Below are 11,511 nucleotides of genomic sequence, written 5' to 3' on the forward strand. Positions count from 1 at the left end.
CTTTCTGGTTATTGTAAGTTGTGGCTCATGGGAGAAGTATCTTGCTATTTTAAGGATGAAACAGAACATGTATTTGTGCATGTACCAGAGTTGCTTTAATTGTGTGGATTTGAACTTAACTTCGAAGTATATCTTGGCTGCTGTTGTGCATAATGTGAATAACAATGAACTACAAATATATTTATGAGTTACCCAGAGAGAAGCAATCACATGATTGGTGAGTCAAGATGATATTTCAACTTTGCATTTTTTTAGAAAATGCATACTACTTTCTACAACGAGAATACGAGCCTGTATTTTGACCAAGAGTGTAGAGAATTTTCTTTTCTCCATACTCTCACCCACATTATTACCTTTTGAGTTTTATGAAAGTGCATGTTTCTAATAGGTGAAGTAACCCAGACTGGCTTTAGACTCAAATCCTCTTAGTCCAACCTCCTAAATGCTTGGAATTACAAACCTTTACCACCACACCTGGTTCTTTTGAGTTTTTTTGATAAGAGTTATAATAGTTATGAAATAGTATCATAGTAATTTTGAATTGCATTTCTCTAATGACTTCTGTTCACTAAGCCAGCATCGAAATGGCATTAAATACAACTTTGTAAACCCACTGTGATTTTCAGGGCTTTTTGGAAAACAGGCCTATTCAGAACTTTTGTCCATTTTTATTCATGTTACTTGTTAATCTCATCTTTAAGCTCTCTATACAAAATCAATAATTAATTCAAGATAGTAGTAAAAGAAAAAATTAAGCATCTCCTCACATTTTAAAAATTTCAATACATGATATTGCTTAGATCATTTTCTGTTTACACTTGAGACTATAAAACTCAATTTAGTTTGACCTTTTACAAGGCTATATTTATTTTATTTTATGTTTATTGCTCTTTCCAAAGCCTGCATGTCTGATTTCCCTTGGTTTCCTTCAGTTTCAAGTAGTTCAGATTTCAAACTGAAGAATAAATGGAAGGAAGCAAACACAAAAAACACTGTTCCTCTCATCCGATGATGCTTCTCCAAGAATGAGATAAGTTCATCCTTCTAAGTCCCTATGATAGGGTATCAAAAGGAGAATTCATTCTTCTAGGTCTCTCTATCTTTGCAATTTAACTTAAATGATGTAAAACACAATATACTGCTCAGATAAGTTTACGTTTTATCAGTTTTGCACATTTTCATATGGGCTTCAGCTCAGTGCACAACATTTCTTCATTATTCTGTCCCTGATATTTTTACACTCTCAAGACAAGATAACAAGTTTGAATTACAGCATGAGAAGTTATCCACCTGGCTTCCTTGAAAGCAGATCACAGTCAATTGATAACATTAGTTCTGGGTTCTCTCTACATGTAATGGTTTCTGTAATACATATGGAATTATATTTAGTATTAAAAAATTGCTGACCAAACTCAAAGCTTATTCATAGAAACTTAAGTATTTCACCAGTGTCATGCCTCTTAATTCTTAAGATGATATTTGCTGTAATGCTAATGTTATTACCATTATAATGTTGGGAAAAATTGTAATTAAAGGCACTAAGTGCATGGTCCAAAGACACACAATGAGGAAGGAAATCAGTCAAAGTTTCCACAAGTCTTTCAGCAATACAAAAAAGGTAAGTAAAATCTCTCCATTCTCTTACACACTCAATTCAATATACATATTGTCCAAGAAATAATACCATAGCAATTGTTGCCAAGGGTGTTTGTTTTCTGCCACATTTTGTCTTCAACACAGACTGTGTTGGTGACATTGGGTTATCATGCACAGAGATGAGCTTATAAATTGAGGTCCAAAGAGAGCCAAATTTCTTCTATTCCACATTTCCAGTTTCCTTTTTAAACAGTACTAAAATTTTTAAATTTCATCACTTACTGTCTTTTAAGAATCCAAAAACGAAATAAATTCACATATAATCACTCCAAAATGCTTTAAATGTAGATGATAAAACAGGCACCATGATGTAAATTTTCTTCTACATTTAATATGTTTCTGAAAGCTTTGTGCTGGTTGGTCACCCTTGTAATCCTGACTACTCAGGATATGTACTCAGAAGGCTGAGGTCTGTGGATAACATTTGGAAACCAATCAGAGCAAAAAATCATGAGATTATTTTTCAAAAATTTTAATGAACTAGAAAAGAGCATGAACTGAGATGTAGCTAATATACTAGCTCACCAAACTAGAGGGGAAAGGCCTAGCAAGACCTTAAAGCCCTAAGTTCAAACTCTGAGCACGCCAACATTCAGGCACACACATATACACACACACTCACACACTTATTCACGTCAGTGTTTTGCATTAATTTCTTAGTTAATGATATTATATGGGTATAACAGGGGAAATAAACTCTTCCATCTCAGAACATTTTTATATGTATTTTATTGTTAAAATACCGTACAGAGGGGTTTCAGTTACATGAGCAAGTTAATGAGTCCATTTCCTCTCAGGCATTGTTACTACCTCCTTTGTGTTTTTTTCCCCCACCATCCCTTCCCTCGCACCTCTACAAGTACACTCCCCTTCATCCCCCCCAACCCCACCTAAATTGTAAAGTTCAACTTTCAACATAGTGTCTTGTGCATCTCATTGTCACAATGGGTCGACCAGTATTCCTAGTTAACCATTTTGTTTCTTCTTTCCCCTCCCCAATTAGCTAAGTGTATATACAAGATTCAGGTGCACCAAAATCAAATACAGTGAAAACAGAGGTTATACTGTGGGCGAGGAACATATAAAGAAACAATAAAACACATCGTACATTATAAATACGTTTGAAATAACAGCATGCAAGAAAAAACCACACTTGTGTACTTACTTTGGGGGTCATTTCATTTAACATCATCTTATCTGGTCATATGCACATAGCTTTTGACCTTTTCTGCTTATCCCAGACATATATTATTTATTGCAAATAAGGGAAACCATGGGACCTATGTTTCTTTGGACTTGGCTTACTTCACTAATATAATTTTTCCAAGCCTTTCCATTTCCTAACAAATTGGGCAATGACATTCTTTCAGATGGAGGTATAGAATTCCTATTCACACACACACACACACACACACACACACACACACACACACACACACACACACACAATGGAAATCAATCAATCTATCTATCTATTTATCTATCTATAACATTTTCTTGATCCATTCATGTACTGAGAGGTATCGATGTTGGTTCCATATTTTAGCTATGGTAAATAATGCTGCAATAAATATAGTAGTGCTGGTAGTTTTAGTATGGTCTTGTTTGTGATCATTTGGGTAAATGCCCTGAAGAAGTATTGTTGGGTCATAGGGGAGCGCTATGTGGAATCTTGTGAGGAACCTTCATACTGCTGTCCAAAGTGGCTGAACAAGTTTACACTCCCATCCAAGAATGCAGTAGTGTTCGAATGCAGTAGGGTTCCCTTCTGGCCACATCCACTCCAGCGTCTGTTGTAAAAATATGGAACACCTCATGAGTTTGCTTGTCATCCTTGCACAGGGTCCATGGTAATCTTCTCTGTATCATTTCAATTTTAGTGTATGTGTTGGCGAATTGAGCACAGAACATTTTTCATATATAAAGTGTAATTGATTTTCTTAAACTAAACAATTCAACAGAAAGTAAGTTCTAAAGAATTGTTGTGAAATTTTAGAACCATGTATTTCTTATATAAGCACACATTTATGAATAAATCAAGATTGACATGTCACAAACAACATAATTCCAGATATTTGTTGTTCAAGGGATGTGTAAGAGGAGGAATTCAATTATTCTATACAAGGCACCTCTCATAATGAACATTGAAGCAAGTGTTAAGGTTTGTTAAAAGTTTTAATGTTTTGGGAATTTGCTTATATATATGCTAAAATTAAGACTGTATGACAGGTCATAAAACTTTTCCATAAAGTATTTAAGATTTATTGTAGCAGCATATACTACTAAGTGTGTACATTTCAGAGTTTATAGAAATTTTACTAATGAGAATTTGCAAAGTCTTTGTGTAAAGAAGCAGAGTGAAGAGTTAAGACTTTGTTAATTCCACAGTTTCTGTTAAAACTTTAGGGCTTCCTTACTTTATAGGTTAGCGAGGAACAAATGATGATATAAGCCATATACAGATGATATGAGCCATAAATAATAATCTTAATGGGAAACTTTAAAGACTACTCATAGCCTATAAAACTCTGAAACTATGAAAAAATAGTAAAACCTAATATGTAGTATACTTCAAATACTGGAAACACTGGTAATTGTTTCATTTTTCATTTATTAATCATTAATATTTAATGATTGGTTTTGTTTATTGTAGCATTGTTTTCCTTGTTGTAATATAATACAAGTTTTTGTAAGTCGTCATTAGGAGGTACTTTGAGAATGTTACTGGGATGGCCACACCATGTTTTATAGGTGCATATGAATTTACAAAGAGCAAAATTAAGAACAAAATATTCATTAAAATTTTTCTCAAGTAGAGTCTGAATCAGGAGTGTTAAGTGTCCACAGCTAAAATCTTAGCCCTAGGCTGAAGCAGCCGTATTACAGAGTTGAGGACACAAAAGTGAGAGATAGTGTTTTTTTGTTTTTTGATTTTGTTTTTGTTGGTCGTGGGGCTTGAACTGTTGGGCCTGGGTGCTTTCCCTTAGCTCTTCAGCTCAAGGCTAGTGCTACCACTTGAGCCACAGGACCACCTTTGTCTTTTTCTACTGATGTGGTACTGAGGAATCAAATCCAGGGCCTCATTCATTCTAGGCAAGCACTCTACCACTGAACCCCCTTCCCAGTTCCTGAGAAAGTATATTTTAAAAAGTCATCTAAACAACATTTGCTTTCTGCTTTGGCTTATATAATGATATACATGAATATCTTTTTATATTTTTGTGAATTGTCATACTTCTAAATTTATATTAATTTCAGCCACTTTATCCTTTTCAAAGTCATGAAATATCTCTAAGAATTTGTTTCTGTAAAGACTGTTTGTGCATTTATAATTTCTTCTGAGTCACCTTTATTTTTTATCAAAATTACTTTATATTTTATATTGATGGGTTTTCACACATCAAATGCCTTCAAATGTATATATGTATTAAGGTTTGTATCCTGTCAATAAATGTGTAGAACACAATTATACCACTGACAAAAGATGATTTGCACTTCATTTATGTGCTTTTGGACTTGGAGAGTGACCTTAGGTGTGTCAACACAAGTAGAATCAGCATGAAACAAGCCAGCATTTCTTCATTTAAGATACAAGGAAAGGATACAGGTTGATCCATTGTAACAATAGGATGTACAAGACACTCTGTCAGAGGGGGGTGGAAGGAGGAGTTGAGGAGGTGTAAAGGGAAGGGATGGTAGAGGAAAAACAGGAGGGGTTAACAATGCTCAATAAAAAATGTACTCATTTCCTTACTTCTGTAACTGTAACCCCTCTGTACAGTATCTTTACAATAAAAGTATATATTAAAAAGATACAAGGAAAATTTCTGTACTTATGAGAAGTTATATTTGTCACTCAATATCAGTAAGGTATTGTGTTTAGGATGACAGGCATATTAAAATTTTGGATACTCAAATTCTCTACAAAAATAAATATATTATTTACATTAGAAACTGCCCACAATCTAGTGCAGTATAATTGCTATGAGAAATTTTACCGCATTCTAGGTTTATAACGGAAAGTAAATGTATATGCAATATCAACAGATATGAATTTTTTCAGATAATTTTTGTCTGCATTTTGTGGATGGAATTGGGAGAGCAATTTTAAAAAGCACAAATTTCATCACCAAGAGCTGTCCGCAAAACGTAACAAGTTTCTAATACAGCAAAATTGAATGAATGGTTTGGAACTCCAAGAAGTACTTGAATTGACACATTATCAGAAAGTGTAACCAGGCAAGCACTTTTATTTTTAAATTTTTTGGGGGGGTCCGGTCGTGGGCCTGAACTTTGGGCCTGGGAGCTGTCCCTCAGTTCTTCAGCTCAAGGTTAGCACTCTACCACTTGAGCCACAGAGCCACTTCCGGCTTTTGTTTCCTGCTTATGTGGTGTTGAGGCATCGAACCGAGGGCCCCATGCATGCAAGACAAGCGCTCTACCACTGAGCCACCTTCCCAGCCCCTAGGCAAGCACTTTTAAGAAATGCAGCTACTAGATTTCTCATTGAGGGCTTTCATAACACTTTGTGAAATACAAGTCAGAACCTCATTGAAGACTAGACAGTTTTCCCTCACCTTTCTGTCAAGCTCAGTTATTATCAATCAACATATAGCTAATCTTGAATAATCCTCTAATAAGAAAATGTTGATGGAGTGTTTATATGCAGAAAAGCTCGGAAGGCTAACTTTTTCCAATTGGCCTGAATGGTTGAGCCCCACCCTATTATCCCAAGTCCATACGGACTCCAGGCATAATTTCAGGTATGTGTGAACACCTTTGATGTGCAGGGAGGGCAATCCACCTAGGCCCAGTTGTAAACACCCCATCTCAGACCCAACTGAAAGTCCTCCATCTTTCTTGACCTAAGGGCTTTTCATTAACCTCTACCTCCTTGATCAGATCTCCTATAAAACACTGATCCTGTGCCAGCTACCTCACACAACCTCAATCCTGCTGGAAGGGCTGTGCCCCTGGCTGTTCCTCAATAAAGAGTCCTTTCTGTTGGTGATCAAGTCAGGCCTATTCTTTTTCCGTTCTCCTCCATTTTCCTAACATATGGTGCTGACACCCAGGAGATAAAAAGCACCAGGAGTAACTAGGTGCCCTCTGCCAAGGGGCCACCCACCTCCTTGCCACCTCTCACGGAGCCTTTCTGCTACCTTCCTCCTCCTTCCAAGGCTTTTCTTCATCAGAAGCACAGAGCCCTCTGAGCTTACTTTGGGCTAAACAGACACCTGAAAAACCTCCCAGCCTTTGCTTTTGTAAGCAGTGCAAACAGTGGATGGCCACGCTGCTGTGGCTTGAGGTATTATTGCCCCTCTGCTTAAGCTCAGAAAAGGCCTTATCTCTCCCCCTATTCTCTATCCTTTACCCTGTCCCTGGACTCTGATCTCCGGGCAGGAGGCTCTTCGCTGTTTGACTGGCTTCACCCAATACCTAAAAGCCTTCAGGACAAGGTAACTGACATGGACACCAGGAGGGCAGGACTTCCTCCCTTCTTTCTTGTCTGTGGGGTCCAGAGACTCCAGAAGTCTCTTCTTTCCTTATACCCTATACCCTTTAATAAGGACCTTTGGGGATGCCCTCTCTTAATTATTGGGATCCATCCGTCTGGCTTCCCAAAGCGCCAGCGTTGCCTGTAGCATCAGGACAGGCTCCATAGTCCTACCAAAATTTCCAAATTGTCTCCCAGAGACACCCCATTGGCATGCCTGCTGTCTACACTTAAGACTCTGGGCTGACTGATTTACATTCATAAAAAAACAAAACTGACTTGTTTTTATTCCAAAATCTGGTCTCATTACCATGGCACTGCTGACCTAAATTCAGAACCTTAGGTTTTACTCTTGCTGATTTAAACAATTCTCCAATGAAACTGGGAGGAGTCTGAGGTCCCCTAAACCTAAGCCCTCCTCAAGCTCTGCTCCAGAAAATCCTCCCTTTGCTTGTTCTGTTCGGTCCACCAAGTCCTTCTCTGACCTCCACTCCAGAGGGCTCCCTCTCCACTCTCCTGCCTTGCTCACCAAGCCCTTCTCTGCCAGGAGCCACCCAACGTTTCCTCTAAAAAAGTAACTCCTTATCTTGTAGCAACTCAATCTGTCTCTCTCCCCCTCTCCATTTCCCTCTATCTCTCTTTTCTTTGATGACCTCCATCACAAAAGAACCTTTTCTCCTTCCTTGCTCTTCTAACTACACTCTTGGTATTTGCAGTTGGTCCATATTCTCTAGGCTAAAACTGTCTGTTTCAAGCAAACTCCTTTTGCTGACCCAGGTCTCTGTGCCTGCCTGTCTGCATGCTTGTGTAGCTGACACAAGGTGGGGGTGGGCATAGGCCTCCAAAGGTAAAACAACAAGCTATGAGTCCTGTTAAAAATCCCTCTAAACAAACCCCTCCATACTTATATATTTCTCAACCCTCTTCTATGGCTAATACACCTTCTTTCCTTCCATACCATAATTAAATGGTCCTCTGGTCTGGACATTTCGTTAATCTGTTACTGACAGAGGCTGGCTGACAACACACTGAGGACATCCTCTGTCTTTTGCTGCTCTCTCCCTTTACCACCCTGAAATCCCATAGTAGAAACAAGCCAATCCTTCTTCTCTTAGGGACTTAGACAATAATACAGTCCTTTCCTCTTTCCTGAGTCCACTCACTTCAAAATCTAGATTCTTAATTTCTCCTCTAAATGGCTACCGAAGAAAAATCCCTCCCTCTCACCTCTTCCAATAACTTTATCCAATTATTCAAACACTAGCTTTTCAGTAACTTCATTATGCCACATCCTCCCTTTAAATGTCTTCATGGTTAAAAGTGCTATCTTTTCCCCCTTACAAACCTGTTCAACCACCTCCTCCCCCAATTCTCTCTACATGCCTTGGAAGCTGATCCTAGCAAGAGACAAAGACCACATGATGGGTTTTTCTTCAACACCCACGCTTCCACCAACCTATCTCCTCTCTACTCTTCACTCTTCTAGTGGTTAAAATGTTCAATTTAAAATTCTAAACCACCTCATAACCAAAATTGATTTAAAGGGTTCCTTATCTTGTCGTCAATGTTTGTTTAAATGTGGAAATTCTGTTTGTCAAAATTTGCCTTGCATTTTGTTTGTTATTGCCTTGAACACATGGTTTTTATCATATTGGTCAAAACAATATCACTTTGCCATTGGAATTCCAAAAAATCTTATGGCCGATTTTCATTTCTTTAAAAACCTACGCGCCTTAAAACGTTTAAGTGTGTGTGTGTGTGTGTGTGAGAGAGAGAGAGAGAGAGAGAGACAGGGACAGAGACAGAGACAGAGACAGACAGAGAGAGAGACAGAAAGCACGTTCAACATAATCTCATTATAATACATAAAAACTGTGTAAAAATTATCTTCTTATAATTCTTTGTAGTGATATTTCTCAACAAATGTGCTGTTTGTTATAAGAAAACATCTTTTCAAGGGTAGTAGTAAAAGTAGTGAGACCCTGCTCAGCTCCAAGCCAGCTGTGAGGATAAACACCGGTAAGGAGGTAAAAATTTTCTAAAAATGTTTGTTCCACATATTTGTTTCTGTCAGAAAATTTGAGTATGTAGAAGATGGTATGAATATGCCTTAAAAGACGGTTTATAAGTAAAAGTTTGTATGTAATTGTTGGCTGTGATTTACATTAAAACTATCATGTCATTCTCTATGTCCATCTAAAGTCAAGTGTCTTAACCAATTTTTGTATAAATTTGTAAGCAACAAAGCAGGAGAATTGACAATTCATCCGAGGGACAGATTCTGGCCAAGATCTTGCTTGGACTATCCTACCTCCACCATGGTAGATTGGACTTCTGCCTGACTCCATCACACAGCTGATTCTTGGTAAAAGACTGCTTTAGATTTACAAAAAATAAGACTCCTGGAAAACTCTCTGAAAACATTTCCAAGCCTGACCTGAGAAAGCCAGCTGCATTGTTATGGTGTTAAAACATGTGTAGGCCAGGACAGCCTCTTGTAAAATTGGTTATCAGGTTTTCCAGGCATCCAAGCTATGCTCAAACTCTCATCTCATCAATTGAGTTTTGTCATTGTAGAGTTCTGGCAAGTATTTGTTGATCAATTCTTGACAGGATGCATGTAAGCTCTACTTGTTCCCATTAATCTCTGGTTGCTTTAATTGGAAATAATAAAAGATTTTTGTGGCAAATATTGCAGTTCAAAGCCAGCCTGGGCAGAAAAATCCCTCTGAGACTCTATAATCAGCAAAGAACCAGGCTGAAAGCAGGCTCAAAAATTAACGAGCCAAAGGCTAAAAGTGGCCCTGTGACTCAAAGTGGTAGGGTGCTAGCTTTGAGCTGAAGTGCTCAGAGAATGCCCTCAGGCCTTGAGTTCAAAGCCTATATCTAAGCCACAAGCACCTACACGTCCAGGACAAGGTGGAAAAGAATAAGAGGATATGATGTCACATCAGCCACTTCGTGCCTACCTTTTCAAAATTAACCAGAGCCAAGCGGTCAATAGACACAAGTTGAGAAGCTTGTCCATCTACTGTTTGTATCTGTCTAACTTCTAACTGGACAGGAATTTACATTCTTGCCTTTGTCACCTGCTATTGATAGGAAATGATCAAGGTCTCACACCAGGCCCTTAACTTCTCCAATCCAGGCCTAACTTCTGACTGGCTATGGGCTCATGATACAAATGGAACATTTATGGCTTGTGCCCAGGGTGTGTTTTCCTGTGTCACTCATATGAACTAGTCCTGCCACCTTGTCAGCCTTTTGACTGATCTCATCATTTTCAAGTTTCTCTCTAACAGGATAACAGCCCTCACTCAGGATCTGGGACCAAGTCAAGGCCATCCTATTACTGCAGGCAACCAGAGGCTTTGCTGACACTGCCCTGGATCCAACACAGACATGAAAGATCCCAGCCCCAGTGACTCCTTTAAACCCTCATGCCAGCAGGAAATAGCCAGAAAAGACCATGATGCCCCTCCACCTTTTATACTCCTTCAGGGTTACAAATGATGGGAATCTGCTTTGTTCTCATAACTCCATGATACTCCCACTCATCACAATCCTTTTTATGTCTCAAAGACCCTATATGAAGAACTTGCCTCTCACCTCTTGGCTCTAACATTCTATCAAGATGGAATATGATGGATTGACCCTGACCCTAAATCCCGGGTATTTGTGAACTCCTTTGAATTACAGGAAGGGCAATCCACCTAAGCCCAGCTGTACACATCCCATTGTGGTCCCAACTGAAAGGCCCCCCACCTTTCTTGACCTAGGAGCTTTTCATTAACCTCTACCTCCTTGCTCAGACCTTTTATAAAAACCCTGATCCTGTCCCAACTCCCTCGCACAACCTCCAAACCCACTGGAAAGGCTGTGCCCCTCACTGTTCATCAATAAACAGTCCTTGTTTGTTGATGATCAAGTCCACCCTATTCCTTTTCCACTCGCCTCCATTTTCCTAACAAGGACCATCTGTATTCTATGGTCCAGAAGTGAGAAAATTAGGTAAGCATATATGTAATTTTGATTCTACCCACATCAGTTATCTATCCAGACCTGTATCAAAGTGAGAGGATTTTAAAAGAATTTAGTGATTTAAAATTTAAACTTAAATGTAGAATGAAATTAGTTCCAACGCATTACTTTAAGATATTTAGAAACAACTGAGCAACCTAAAGGTCAATAAGACTTTTTATTGGAAGGGAAGGAATAGTGTTATTTGGTTCTGTATATTCTAAGTAATTTGCAAAAAGAATTTACAAAATAAAATTTACATTTGCAGCAGATTTGACACTTATTAATTTTTGTATATTGAAAGGAGCACAAGCGTCAAGAATATGTCGATGCAATCC

At 38.3% G+C, this 11,511-nt stretch overlaps 1 non-coding gene across 1 annotated transcript; it reads right to left on the bottom strand.

Annotated features, from left to right (window-relative positions):
- Nucleotides 1-3,453: 3,453 nt before the first annotated feature.
- Nucleotides 3,454-3,560, bottom strand: LOC122095410. The gene has a single exon (XR_006145121.1). It is a non-coding gene; the product is annotated as a U6 spliceosomal RNA (small nuclear RNA).
- Between the last annotated feature and the right edge of the window lie 7,951 nt (nt 3,561-11,511).

Source organism: Dipodomys spectabilis, unplaced genomic scaffold (assembly GCF_019054845.1).
Source record: "Dipodomys spectabilis isolate Male_0828 unplaced genomic scaffold, ASM1905484v1 ptg000349l, whole genome shotgun sequence".
In the NCBI taxonomy this organism is placed as follows: Eukaryota; Metazoa; Chordata; class Mammalia; order Rodentia; family Heteromyidae; genus Dipodomys; species Dipodomys spectabilis.